This window comes from Bos indicus, chromosome 2 (genome assembly GCF_029378745.1).
Source record: "Bos indicus isolate NIAB-ARS_2022 breed Sahiwal x Tharparkar chromosome 2, NIAB-ARS_B.indTharparkar_mat_pri_1.0, whole genome shotgun sequence".
NCBI classification, from domain to species: Eukaryota; Metazoa; Chordata; class Mammalia; order Artiodactyla; family Bovidae; genus Bos; species Bos indicus.
This window is the reverse complement of record NC_091761.1, coordinates 74,007,107-74,021,751: the sequence shown is the minus strand read 5'-3', so window position 1 is coordinate 74,021,751 and position 14,645 is coordinate 74,007,107.

Genomic DNA, 14,645 nt, shown 5'->3' with positions numbered 1-14,645 from the left:
ATCTCCTCAGTTGTTTTCTATCTGTGACAGTTTCTCAGTCTTTCCTAGTTTTTTATGACCTTGGCACTTTGAGGAGGACTGGTAAGGTACTTTGCAGAACGTTCCTCCATTGTGGTTTGCCTGATGGCTTCTAATGATAGACTGGAATACTGTACCTTGTTATATCAAATTATTTATATATTGATTGAAGTGAACAACAACAAAAAATTTCCCAGAGCCCTGCACAAACTAGGCATTGCCCTACTCAAGATGATTGCCTTCCAAAGCCCATGATCTGGACCACACACCTTTCCATGTAGTTTTCCAACCTGATTCCACCTACCCCAGTTCTATATAGACCGTTGACTTTAATCATAATGAGATGTCCTTTTCCACAATTGATTTCATATACACTGCCTTTCCCACCTGCAATGCTTGTCTTCCTTCTATCTATTGAGTCAGTGAACCATCCAGGCTTAAACACAGTTTGATGCCTCACCCTTTAGGAAACTTCCCCTGAATCTTCATCCAGCCTACCTTCACTTTGCATCTTTATCATGCTCTTTCAGTCTTAAGAATCTTTGGTGCTTTCACCAGTTGTTACCTATTGCTTTGTTTTCCCAGTCAGATTACAAACAACTTGTGGACTGTTTTATTTTTATCCATCGTCCACATCACTTAACTCAATAATGTCTAACAAAAATTCCATGAATAGCTGGAAAACAACTATTGAAAGAAGTAAGTGGTCTCATTTTTTTGGTGGGGGGAGGTAGGGAAGATTGAAAAACCTTTATTAGGAAAATCTTATTAGCAAAATTTTTATTAGTTAGCCCCACAGAATAATAAATGCACCTATATTAATTTTAAAGGCTAACATCCATTTGCAGTAATGGAGAGAATATTTGCAAATAGAGAGCTCACTTGGCTTGGATTCTCTTTGAGACAGAATTGTTTGAGAAAAGCACTTTTATTCTGCTTAGCAAAAATGATCATAATGCCTAAAAAAGATTGTATTTTAGGAAAATGAAATATGATGTTCATATGATGTTCATTAATATCTTTAACCAATTCATTCTTTTTTTTTTTATTAAACTTTTTTTGTACTTGAAGTATAGCCAATTAACAATGTGATAGTTTCAGGTTGACAGCAAGGGGACTCAGCCATACATATACATATATCTATTCTCCCCCAAACTTACCTCCCATCCAGGCTGCCACATAACACTGAGCAGAGTTCCCTGAGCTATGCAGTAGGTACTTGTTGGTCATCCATTTTAAATACACAGTGTATACTTTCCATCCCAAACTCCCTATCCCTACCCTCCATCCTTCCCCCCAGCAACCATAAATCCATTTCTCTAAATCTGTGAGTCTGTTTCTGTTTTGTAAATGAGTTCATTTGTATCGTGTCTTTTTAGCTTACACATATAAGGGATGTCATACAATGTTTCTGCTTCTCTGACTTATTTCACTCATTATGACAATTTTTAACCTTCAAAAAACTATGCTGAAGTCATGTTAGTTTTTTTTTTAAAACGATTAATCCTAAATCAATTTTTATTATATTATACTAACTTCCTCTAGAGATTTTTGGTTTTTGCAGCACACAAGGGTAAAAGGTTGTTTAAATTTTCATAAAGAAGAGTGATTTTTATTCATTCATTTATTCATTCATTCAATAATTGTGAATGGAGTACTTACCATGAATTAGACACTGTGATGAGCACAAGTGAGATAAAGATACAAGACTGGCCTTATTCTCAAAATGCTCATAGGCTACTTGGAGGAAAAGGAATCAGAAAACAAAACAGAAACACAGGGGAACCAAATTGAAGGTAAGGCAGGGAGGAAGGGGAAAATGACTGATAGTCATTCAATTTTTATTGTTTGGGGTTAAAATACAATTATAGAAATTTGTTTTGTTTTCTACCACCTGTAGTGGCCACAAGTCCTGAAACCTATGAGTGTACAAGACAACATTGCTAATCTTTTTCTTTTAAAATAAAGGTTAGTCCATACAGAGAATGGCTTCCCTGATAGCTCAGTTGGTAAAGAATCGACTTGCAATGTGGGAGACCTGGGTTCGATCCCTGGCTTGGGAAGACCTCCTGGAGAAGGGAAAGGCTACCCACTCCAGTATTCTGGCCTGGAGAATTCCATGGACTGTATAGTTCTTGGGGTCGCAAAGAGTCAGACACCACTGAGTGACTTTCACTTTCATACAGAGAATAAGAGAATTGGATAGAATTCAAACAGAAGTTAATTGCACCTGGAAATTTTATACTTATCCATTTCTTTTCTGTCTGGAACACTTTATAAGGTCATTCCTTTCATAATGGAATATTCACAAAATTAACTATAAACAGCTCATCAAAATTAGATAATTAGTTACAATACACTTTGATTATAATTACTCTTTGAGCCAAGCCTGCAGGCATGAGACTTGGTGTTATCAGTCACACAGCAGGGACAGGAAGCAGGGGTCAGTCCCTACTATTGTACTCACTGTAGGCACATCTCATTAGGCTTTTCTTTTAAAACCAGACCCTCAGGTGTGCCTTGCCTTTGGGTCAGCCTGTCATATCTAGTCTAGAGGTAGAAATGAGGTTGTGATTGAAGAACCAAGGCATTTTCTTCTGTTAAGGTACCAAAATCCCTGGATGATGAGCATCTTGGGAGACTTTTTTTTTTTTTTTGCAAATAAAAATGAATATTTATTAAATCTCCAGATTAGGAATGCTTAATGGGAAAAGACAGGGGCAGGGGGGAAATCACATTAAAAAAGACCAATTTATTTGGTTACTTTAAGAAGAAAAACCCATAACCAAAATTTAAAGGCACATTCACACAACTGGAAATACAGAGGCCCAGAAACTGTACAGAGAAAATAGTGATCAAGGTCACTAAAAATCAAAAAATTCCAAGCTAAAATAGGACTCCTCATTTACCTATTGTTGTGAGGACTGAGTTTTTTGTCATTATTTCCTTGGTTTGTACTACTTAGCATTTTGGGAGACACTTTTTAACATATATTTTTCCAATGTGAAAATTAAATTGAGTGGGGACTTCCCTGGCAGTCCAATGTTTAAGAATCCACCTTGCAATGCAGGAGTCTCAGGTTCCATCCATCCCTGGTTGGAGAACTAAGATCTCACATACCTGAGGGCAACTAAGAGGAACACCGCAACTACTGAGCCCAAGTGCTGCAACTAACACACCCAACACAACCAAATAAATAAATATAAATAAATAGAGTCATGTCAAAAAGAGAAAGGAAGTGTATATAAAGAGAAGAAAACTGGGGGAAGTGGACAAGTACCAAGGACCAACCTTAACTCCCCTGCTGCTACTGCTGCTGCTGCTAAGTCGCTTCAGTCGTGTCCGACTCGATGGGACCCCATAGACGGCAGCCCACCAGGCTCCTCTGTCCCTGGGATTCTCCAGGGAAGAACACCGGAGTGGGTTGCCATTTCCTTCTCCAGTGCATGAAAGTGCAAAGTGAAGTCGCTCAGTTGTGTCTGACTCTTCACGACCCCATGGACTGCAGCCTACCAGGCTCCTCTGTCCATGGGATTTTCCAGGTAAGAGTACTGGAGTGGGTCTTAACCCCCCTGCTGCTAAGTCGCTTCAGTCATGTCCGACTCTGTGCAACCCCATGGACTGCAGCCTACCAGGCTTCTCCGTCCATGGGATTCTCCAGGCAAGAACACTGGAGTGGGTTGCCATTTCCTTCTCCAGTGCAAGAAAGTGGAAAGTGAAAATGAAGTCGCTCAGTCGTGTCTGACTCTTAGCAACCCCATGGACTTCAGCCTACCAGGCTCCTCCATCCATGGGATTTTCTGGGCAACAGTACTGGAGTGGGGTGCCATTGCCTTCTCCCTTAACACCCCTATTAGGGATCAAACCCATGGCCCCTGCACTGAGAACTGAAGTCTTAATCACTGGACCTCCAGGGAATTTCCCAAAAGTAACTTTTAAAACACTCAGCCTTCTGATCCCTAAATTGAAATTGAAATTTGGTGATTGATGTATTTTATCTATGTCTTTGGATAAGACCATCAAGACAACATAATTACAGTTTATTTTTTTGTTTGTTTAAGAATCTGAAAAAATACATCTGAGTGAAGTGATTAACTCTTTGCTGAATTTTGATCAAATGTCCTCCAAAGTAAAAAGAAGGTCAAATTAAAAGCTGTCCTTAATTAAAATGAATGAATAGAATTGACTTAATAAAATTGTAATGTTGTTTAATGACTGTGGGAGATTGTGTTCAGGGCAGAAAACTGACATTTTGCCATAATCAATGCACATTTTATTAAAATCAATGTGGTCTATTATGTAACGCCTATTGAAAGAAACTTTAATAAAGTTCAATCTATAAAATATAACCAACTGTAACTCAATTGAAATTTAACATAATGATGGCTACAGTGTCCGTGCAGCACGTCAGCACTTACTTATCCAGTGCTTACTAGGTGCTAGGAACTTAGAGAGTATTTACCAAAAGTCACTTTCCTTCCCTTAAGGCATGTAGCATGGAGTAAGTAGCTTAACATTTTGCATTAAATTCAAGTGAATGTAAATGTATAGTATTTCACTAGCATGTTAAAGAACTATTTCTGTTACATTTTAAATAAAACTTCACCTTGAAAAACATTTTTGAATGCTAATAGCTTTCCCAGTTCTAATAAGTGACTCCAGTGGTTAAGGTTTCAAGTTCAAAGGAAATTTTCAATATTGGGGAAAAAGGCTACTTATCCTTTGCAGTGTGTATAACTTTGTGTCTTTTGGGTTTTCCTCTCCTACAATAAAAATTAGGTTTCAAGTCAGGCATATTTTTCACTTTAGCTTCCACAAGGCTAAGGTACTAGACCTCAGGAACCAGGTCAGGGGTTTCAGCTTGTACTGTAAGTCTTACCAGTATCAAGATCTTATTTGATCTTGACTGTCCATTACAACTTCTATTTTCCTGATCCTAATTCTTGATTTTTATTCATATTGCACTTCATTCTACTACATTTGCTTTTAATGTAAGATGCTTCAAAACCATTAAGGAGCAAGGTGTTTGAATAAAGCAAAATGTAACTTTTTAAAAAAGATTTTTGGCCATTTGAGGGCTAAAACAATCTCTTACTCATTTTCCTGAAGTTCTTCACTCAATTCTTGTCACATAGTAGATACTCTTTTAATTTTTTCTTATAAACAACAAGGTCCTACCTTACAGCACAGAGAAGTGTATTCAATATCCTGTGATAAACCATAATAGAAAAGAATATGAAGAAAAATGTATATGTGTAGCTGAATTACCTTGCTGTACAGCAGAAATTAACACATTGTAAATCAACTATACTGCAACAGAATTTTTAAATAAAAATAAATAAATTTTTAAATAAAATAAATAAGCTATAAGGATATATTTTACAGCACAGGGACTATAGCCAATATTTCACAATAACTATAAAAAAATTTATCTTAAATTCAGTAGATAACTTTATTCATTAGTTCAGCAAGTATATATACCGAGCACCTACTATATTCCAGGAATCTTGCTAAATGCTGAGGCTACCGTTAGGAGTTACACAAGAGTTGTCAGAGCTGGCTAGTTGCTATAACAAAAACACTCCACATTTCAGAAGCCTTCAGCAAACACTGCTCATTACTCACTCATGGTGCAGCCCTGAGCTGGGGAGGGAGGCTCTTTGTTTCATTACAGAAACTTCACTGTTTTCAATATACAGTCCCCAATGTGGGCCTGGGTATCAAAATCCAGTAGGAAGATGAGAATGGGAGAAATTGTAGAGGTTCCTGTGAGAGAAGTTGGAAGGACTAGTTTCAAATAGCCAGCCTCTTCCACTCACATTCCAGTTGCCCGAATTCAATCCCAAACTCCCATCAAACTTCAGAAAGTATGTATTTATTAAAAGAGGCTGGGACAGGTTTTCCTGGATGAACAGGAGGAAAAAGACACTGGCTTGGTGAGCATCAAGCACTATACCCATCATGATCCACTCTTCTGGTTGCCATGAAGACCATTCATCCCCTCCACCAGAAGACAACACAAAAACCTACCAGGAATTGAACCCAGGTCCTCTGCATTGGCAAATGGATTCTTAGCCCCTGGACCACCAGGGAAGTTCCAGGCATAGGGTTTTTAAATTGAGAGGTGGATACTTTTTTCTTTTCTTTTTTAATTTTTCCAAGATTGTAATTTAGTTGACAATAAACTGTCTTCAAAAATGCATTTAGATTCTGAATTATTCAGTTCCTTTTGACCCATGTAGCTCTAACTACACCCAAAGTTCTTTCTGAGATTGTATCAACCCTGTCTTTTTTTTTTTTTTGTATTTTTAATTCCTTTGTTTTTTTTTTTTTTTTTTTTTTTGAGGTATAATGACACATAACATAATGATTATGTGTATAACATAATGATTCGCTATTTCTCTATACTGCAAAATGATCATCACAATAAGTCTAATTAATATCCATCACCACACACAGTTACAGACTTTTTTTTCTTGTGATGCGAACTCAAGGTCCACTCTCTTAGCAACTTCCAAACATGCAATACAGTACAATTAACTATAGCCACTATACTATATATTACATCCCTATTACTAATTTGTTTCATAATTGGAAGTTTATACCTTTTGACTCACTTCACCATTTCACCCACCCCTCACCCCCCACCCCTGGCAACCACCAATCTGCTCTTGTATCCACAAGCTCTTAGGGGATTTGCAAGGAGGAGGGTATTCCCAATATACGTGAGATCTCAAACCTGTCACTCTTAGTCTGCCTTGGATGCTATAATAAGCATCATAGGTTGGGTGGCTTAAACAGCAAACAGTTTTATTTGCTGATCAAGTTGCCAGGTGATTTGATGCCTTCCTTCTTGCTGTGGCCTCCCATAATAAAGATGCTCTCTCGTGTCTCTAGAGAGCAGCCCTCTGAGTTACAGGCAAATCTAAGTTCCTGATATGACTTCCCCAGGAGCCCTTGTGATCCCCAGTCTCCTCTGCCTCCTAGGAACTTCCCCTTACAAACTCCTTACATAAAATCCACTTGGAGCTTACTAGTACCTGGCAATTTTGCTTTCGATTGACCAAATCAGCCTTGGTTTAAGAATCAACTCCAAAGGGCTCCACCCAGAGACCCTCACAAGGCATGTTACTAGGGCCTGTCTCTCTCTGTCTGTACTCTGCCTTGACTTCACTTGGTGGACTCTTGAGGCATTCCAGATACTCCCTCCAGGATCTGTGATTAATAAACTTCTCTATTTCAATTTTCCTTGTGATCTGTTGTTGAAACCCAGCTTACCAACCAGCACCCTGTGCTCCATTTAATCGACTGTTAATTTGACAAATTCATAACACTCCAAAAAGTTGTACCTCCAAACACCATCACACTGGGGCCTGGCACTTCAACATTTGAATTTTAGGGATAAGGACATTCAGTCTATAATGTTTAGTTTCTATACTTCAAGGCCTCAAACCTCATGTGCTTGAGTGATATAGAAGGAGCTGAGAGCAGAGTTGACCAGACTGCCCAAATCAAATCAGATGTGAGTGCCACAGGAAGAGTCAGTGTTAAGCTCTTTGGGCTCTCCAGTCAGGCATGAACATGAAGAAGAAAGTTGGAATGGTGTTTAATGAGCCAACCCACAGCATCACCAGTGATACTAATCAACCACAGGCACCCAAGCAGAACAGATATTGTTAAAGTATTATTTTAGTCCAACTGAGTACTCTTTAACAAATTTCTCATCTAATTGAATCATCTTTTAAAATAAAATAATTGGGGAGGAGCTAAGATGGTGGAGGAGTAGGACGAGGAGAACACTTTCTCCCCCACAAATTCATCAAAAGAACACTTAAACACCGAGTAAATTCCACAAAACAACTTTTGAATGTCGGCAGAGGACATCAGGCACCCAGAAAAGCAACCCAAGTCTTCGAAAGGAGGTAGGAAAACATATAAAAGACAAAAAAAGAGACAAAAGAGGGAGGGATGGAGTTCTGTCCCGGGAAGGGACTCTTAAAAAGAGAGAAGTTTCCAAACACCAGGAAACCTTCTCAATGCCAAATCTTTGCCGAACCTTGGAAGCACAGAGGGCAACATAACAGGGAGGAAAAATAAATAAACAATTAAAACCCACAGATTACGAGCCCTACGGTAACTCCCCCAGCGGAGAAGCAGCGCAGACGCCTGCACAGCCACTAGCAAGCGGGGGCTGGGCAGGGAGGTGCGGCACGGGCTGCATCGCTTAGGATCTGGCCTGAATACCCCGAGTGCTATCTGAGCGAAATAATTTGGGCTAGCAAACCAGACTGTGGGATATCTACCACGCGAAAAGCCAGCCCTAACCTAAGACACCCCAGGCCCGCGCACGGAATAAAGGACTGAACAGAGATAGCCGGCTGCAGACCATCCCCCTCTGGTGACAGGCAGCCAGAGCCAGAAGGGGGCAATCGCAGCCCCAGAGAGATATTATCTGTAAAACTGTAAGCAGGCTTCTTTGCTAACTAAAACTTCTTGGGGGTCTGGACAGTCAACATCCGCCTGAGAAGGTGCACTGGTTGTATACCTAGATAACTGAGCGGTGGGGAGGCGATAAGTCGCAGCAATCACGCTCGCCAAATACCTCATCACCTGAGCTGCTTGGACCTGGGAAGGGCACAAAACGCAGGCCCAACCAAGTCTGCGCCTCTGAGGACTACCCAAGTGCCTGAACCTGAGCGGCTTGGACCCGGGAGGTGCAGGCAGCCCAGGGCCAGCCACGGATGGTTCCTGGGGGAGCAACCTAGAGCCTGAGCAGTGTGGGCAGGGAGGCTACACTTGCCATGAGCGGGGGCAGACCCAGTGTGGCTGCGGCACTTGCAAGCACACGCCAGTGTTATTTGTTTGCAGCGTCCCTCCCTCCCCACAGCGTGACTGAACAAGTGAGCCTAAAAAAAAAAAGTGTCCTCCACCGTCCCCTTTGTGTCAGGACGGAAACCAGACACTGAAGAGACCAGCAAACAGAAGAAGCTATAACAGAGGGAACCACCTTGGAAGCTACAGGCAATAGATTAAAACCCTGTGGTTAGTACCGTCTACATAGGAAGGAGCCTATAGATCTTGAGAAATATAAGTCGGACCAAGGAACTAGCCGAAAATGAACTGAACCCACAATACCCACAACAAAACCAGAGAAAGTCCTAGATATATTTTTACTATTTTTACGATCATTCTTTCTTTCTTTTTTTTTTAATTTCTAAAAAAATTTTAAGTCCTCTATTATTCCTTTAATTTTCACTTTTATAACCTACTATTACTTAGCAAAAAAAAAAAAAGAACCTATTTTTTTAAAGCAAACTTCATATATATTTTTTTTATAATTTTTTTGACCTTGTTTTTTTTTTTTTTTCTTCTTTTCTTTAACATTGTATTTTTGAAATTCCAAACACTACTCTAGATTTTTAATTTTAGCTTTTTGGTATTTGTTATCAATTTTGTACCTTTTTTTTTTTTTTTATAATTTTTGTGACTTTTTTTTCTCTCTTTCTTTCTCTTCTTTTATATAACATTGTATACCTGAAATTCCAAACTCTACTCTAGATTTTTAATTTATGCTTTTTGGTATTTGTTATCAATTTTGTACCTATATTTTCTTTATAATTTTTGTGACTTTGTTTTTGTTTTTGTTTGGTTTTTTCTCTCTTTCTTTTTCTTCTTCTTTTTTTCAACATTGTATTTTTGAAATTCCAAACTCTGCTCTAGATTTTTAACTTTTGCTTTTTGGTATTTGTTATCAATTTTATACCTATATTTTCTTTATAATTTTTGCGACTTTGTTTTTGTTTTTTTTTCTCTCTTTCTTTTCCTTCTTCTTTTCTTTAACATCGTATTTTTGAAATTCCAAACTCTACTCTAGATTTTTAATTTTTGCTTTTATGTATTAGTTACCAATTTTGTACCTTTAAGAACTCAATCTTCAGTACCCATTTTTCACTAGGGAGCGAGATTACTGGCTTGACTGCTCTCTCTCCCTTTGGAATCTCCTTTTTCTCCACCAGGTCGCCTGTGTCTCCTCCCTAACCCCTCTCTACTCTACACAACTCTGTGAATTTCTGTGTGTTCCAGACGGTGGAGAACACTTAGGGAACTGATTACTGGCTGGATCTGTCTCCCTCCTTTTCATTCCCCCCTTTTATCCTCCTGGCCACCTCTGTCACCTTCCTCCTTCTTCTCTTCTCTTTATAACCCCGTGAACATCTCTGAGCGGTCCAGTTGTGGAGTGCACATAAGGAAGTGATTACCTGCTAGCCCACTCTCTCCTCTATTGATTCCACCTCATCTCATTCAGGTCACCTCTAACTCCCTCCTCCCTCTTCTCTTCTCCATGTAATGCTGTGAACCTCTCTGGGTGACCCTCACGGTGGAGAAACTTTTCAACTTTAATGTAGATGTTTTATCAATGGTGCTGTATAGAAGGAGAAGTTTTGAAACTACTGTAAAAATAAGACCAATAACTGGAAGCAGGAGGCTTAAGCCCACACCCTGACTCCAGGGAACTCCTGACTCTAAGGAACATTAATTGACAGGAGCTCATCAAACACCTCCATACCTACATTGAAACCAAGCACCACACAAGGGCCAACAAGTTCCAGGGCAAGACATACCAAGCAAATTCTCCAGCAACAAAGGAACACAGCCCTGAGATCCAAGATACAGGCTGCCCAAAGTCACCCCAAAACCACAGACATCTCATAACTCATTACTGGACACTTCATTGCACTCCAGAGAGAAGAAATACAGCTCCATCCACCAGAACACTGACACAAGCTTCCCTAACCAAGAAACCTTGACAAGCCACCTGTACAAACCCACACAGAGCGAGGAAATGCCACAATAAAGAGAACTCCACAAACTGCCAGAATACAGAAAGGACACCCCAAACTCAGCAATTTAAACAAGATGAAGAGACAGAGGAATACCGAGCAGATAAAGGAACAGGATAAATGCCCACCAAACCAAACAAAAGAAGAAGAGATAGGGAATCTACCTGATAAAGAATTCCGAATAATGATAGTGAAATTGATCCAAAATCTTGAAATTAAAATGGAATCACAGATAAATAGCCTGGAGACAAGGATTGAGAAGATGCAAGAAAGGTTTAACAAGGACCTAGAAGAAATAAAAAAGAGTCAATATATAATGAATAATGCAATAAATGAAATTAAAAACACTCTGGAGGCAACAAATAGTAGAATAACAGAGGCAGAAGATAGGATTAGTGAATTAGAAGATAGAATGGTAGAAATAAATGAATCAGAGAGGAAAAAAGAAAAATGAATTAAAAGAAATGAGGACAATCTCAGAGACCTCCTGGACAATATTAAATGCTACAACATTCGAATCATAGGGGTCCCAGAAGAAGAAGACAAAAAGAAAGACCATGAGAAAATACTTGAGGAGATAATAGTTGAAAAGTTCCCTAAAATGGGGAAGGAAATAATCACTCAAGTCCAAAAAACCCAGAGAGTCCCAAACAGGATAAACCCAAGGCAAAACACCCCAAGACACGTATTAATCAAACTAACAAAGATGAAACACAAAGAACAAATATTAAAAGCAGCAAGGGAAAAACAACAAATAACACACAAGGGAACGCCCATAAGGATAACAGCTGATCTTTCAATAGAAACTCTTCAAGCCAGGAGGGAATGGCAAGACATACTTAAAGTGATGAAAGAAAATAACCTACAGCCCAGATTATTGTACCCAGCAAGGATCTCATTCAAATACGAAGGAGAAATCAAAAGCTTTACAGACAAGCAAAAGCTGAGAGAATTCAGCACCACCAAACCAGCTCTCCAACAAATACTAAAGGATATTCTCTAGACAGGAAACACAAAAACGATGTATAAATTCGAACCCAAAACAATAAAATAAATGGCAACGGGATCATACTTATCAGTAATTACCTTAAACGTAAATGGGTTGAATGCCCCAACCAAAAGACAAAGACTGGCTGAATGGATACAAAAACAAGACCCCTACATATGCTGTTTACCTCAAAACAGGGGACACATACAGACTGAAAGTGAAGGGCTGGAAAAAGATTTTCCATGCAAATAGGGACCAAAAGAAAGCAGGAGTAGCAATACTCATATCAGATAAAATAGACTTTAAAACAAAGGCTGTGAAAAGAGACAAAGACGGTCACTACATAATGATCAAAGGATCAATCCAAGAAGAAGATATAACAATTATAAATATATATGCACCCAACACGGGAGCACCACAATATGTAAGACAAATGCTAACAAGCATGAAAGGAGAAATTAACAATAACACAATAATAGTGGGAGACTTTAATACCCCTCTCACACCTATGGATAGATCAACTAAACAGAAAATTAACAAGGAAACACAAACTTTAAACAATACAATAGACCAGTTAGACCTAATTGATATCTATAGGACATTTCATCCCAAAACAATGAATTTCACCTTTTTCTCAAGCACACATGGAACCTTCTCCAGGATAGATCACATCCTGGGCCATAAATCTAGCCTTGGTAAATTCAAGAAAATAGAAATCATTCCAAGCATCTTTTCTGACCACAATGCAGTAAGATTAGATCTCAATTACAGAAGAAAAACTATTAAAAATTCCAACATATGGAGGCTGAACAACACGCTGCTGAATAACCAACAAATCACAGAAGAAATCAAAAAAGAAATCAAAATTTGCAGAGAAATGAATGAAAATGAAAACACAACAACCCAAAACCTGTGGGACACGGTAAAACCAGTCCTAAGGGGAAAGTTCATAGCAATGCAGGCATACCTCAAGAATCAAGAAAAAAGTCAAATAAATAACCTAACTCTACACCTAAAGCAACTAGAAAAGGAAGAAATGAAGAACCCCAGGGTTAGTAGAAGGAAAGAAATCTTAAAAATTAGGGCAGAAATAAATGCAAAAGAAACAAAAGAGACCATAGCAAAAATCAACAAAGCCAAAAGCTGGTTCTTTGAAAGGATAAATAAAATTGACAAACCATTAGCCAGACTCATCAAGAAACAAAGGGAGAAAAATCAAATCAATAAAATTAGAAATGAAAATGGAGAGATCACAACAGACAACACAGAAATACAAAGGATCATAAGAGACTACTATCAACAATTATATGCCAATAAAATGGACAACGTGGAAGAAATCGACAAATTCTTAGAAAAGTACAACTTTCCAAAACTCAACCAGGAAGAAATAGAAAATCTTAACAGACCCATCACAAGCATGGAAATTGAAACTGTAATAAAAAATCTTCCAGCAAACAAAAGCCCAGGTCCAGACGGCTTCACAGCTGAATTCTACCAAAAATTTAGAGAAAAGCTAACACCTATCCTACTCAAACTCTTCCAGAAAATTGCAGAGGAAGGTAAACTTCCAAACTCATTCTATGAGGCCACCATCACCCTAATACCAAAACCTGACAAAGATCCCACAAAAAAACGAAAACTACAGGCCAATATAACTGATGAACATAGATGCAAAAATCCTTAACAAAATTCTAGCAATCAGAATCCAACAACACATTAAAAAGATCATACACCATGACCAAGTGGGCTTTATCCCAGGGATGCAAGGATTCTTCAATATCCGCAAATTAATCAATGTAATACACCACATTAACAAATTGAAAAATAAAAACCATATGATTATCTCAATAGATGCAGAGAAAGCCTTTGACAAAATTCAACATCTATTTATGATAAGAACTCTCCAGAAAGCAGGAATAGAAGGAACATACCTCAACATAATAAAAGCTATATATGACAAACCCACAGCAAACATTATCCTCAATGGTGAAAAATTGAAAGCATTTCCTCTAAAGTCAGGAACAAGATAAGGGTGCCCACTTTCACCATTACTATTCAACATAGTTTTAGAAGTTTTGGCCACAGCAATCAGAGCAGAAAAAGAAATAAAAGGAATCCAAATTGGAAAAGAAGAAGTAAAACTCTCACTGTTTGCAGATGACATGATCCTCTACATAGAAAACCCTAAAGACTCCACTAGAAAATTACTAGAACTGATCAATGATTATAGTAAAGTTGCAGGATATAAAATCAACATACAGAAATCCCTTGCATTCCTATACACTAATAATGAGAAAACAGAAAGAGAAATTAAGGAAACAATTCCATTCACCATTGCAACGGAAAGAATAAAATACTTAGGAATATATCTACCTAAAGAAACTATATATAGAAAACCTATATATATATAAAAACTATATATATATATAGTTTCTTTATATAGACCTATATATAGAAAACTATAAAACACTATAAAACTTTTTATAAAACTATAAAAAGAAATCAAAGAGGACACTAATAGATGGAGAAATATACCATGTTCATGGATTGGAAGAATCAATATAGTGAAAGAGTATACTACCCAAAGCAATTCATAGATTCAATGCAATCCCCTACCAAGCTACCAACGGTATTCTTCACAGAGCTAGAACAAATAATTTCACAATTTGTATGGAGATACAAAAAACCTCGAATAGCCAAAGCGCTCTTGAGAAAGAAGAATGGAACTGGAGGAATCAACCTACCTGACTTCAGGCTCTACTACAAAGCCACAGTCATCAAGACAGTGTGGTACTGGC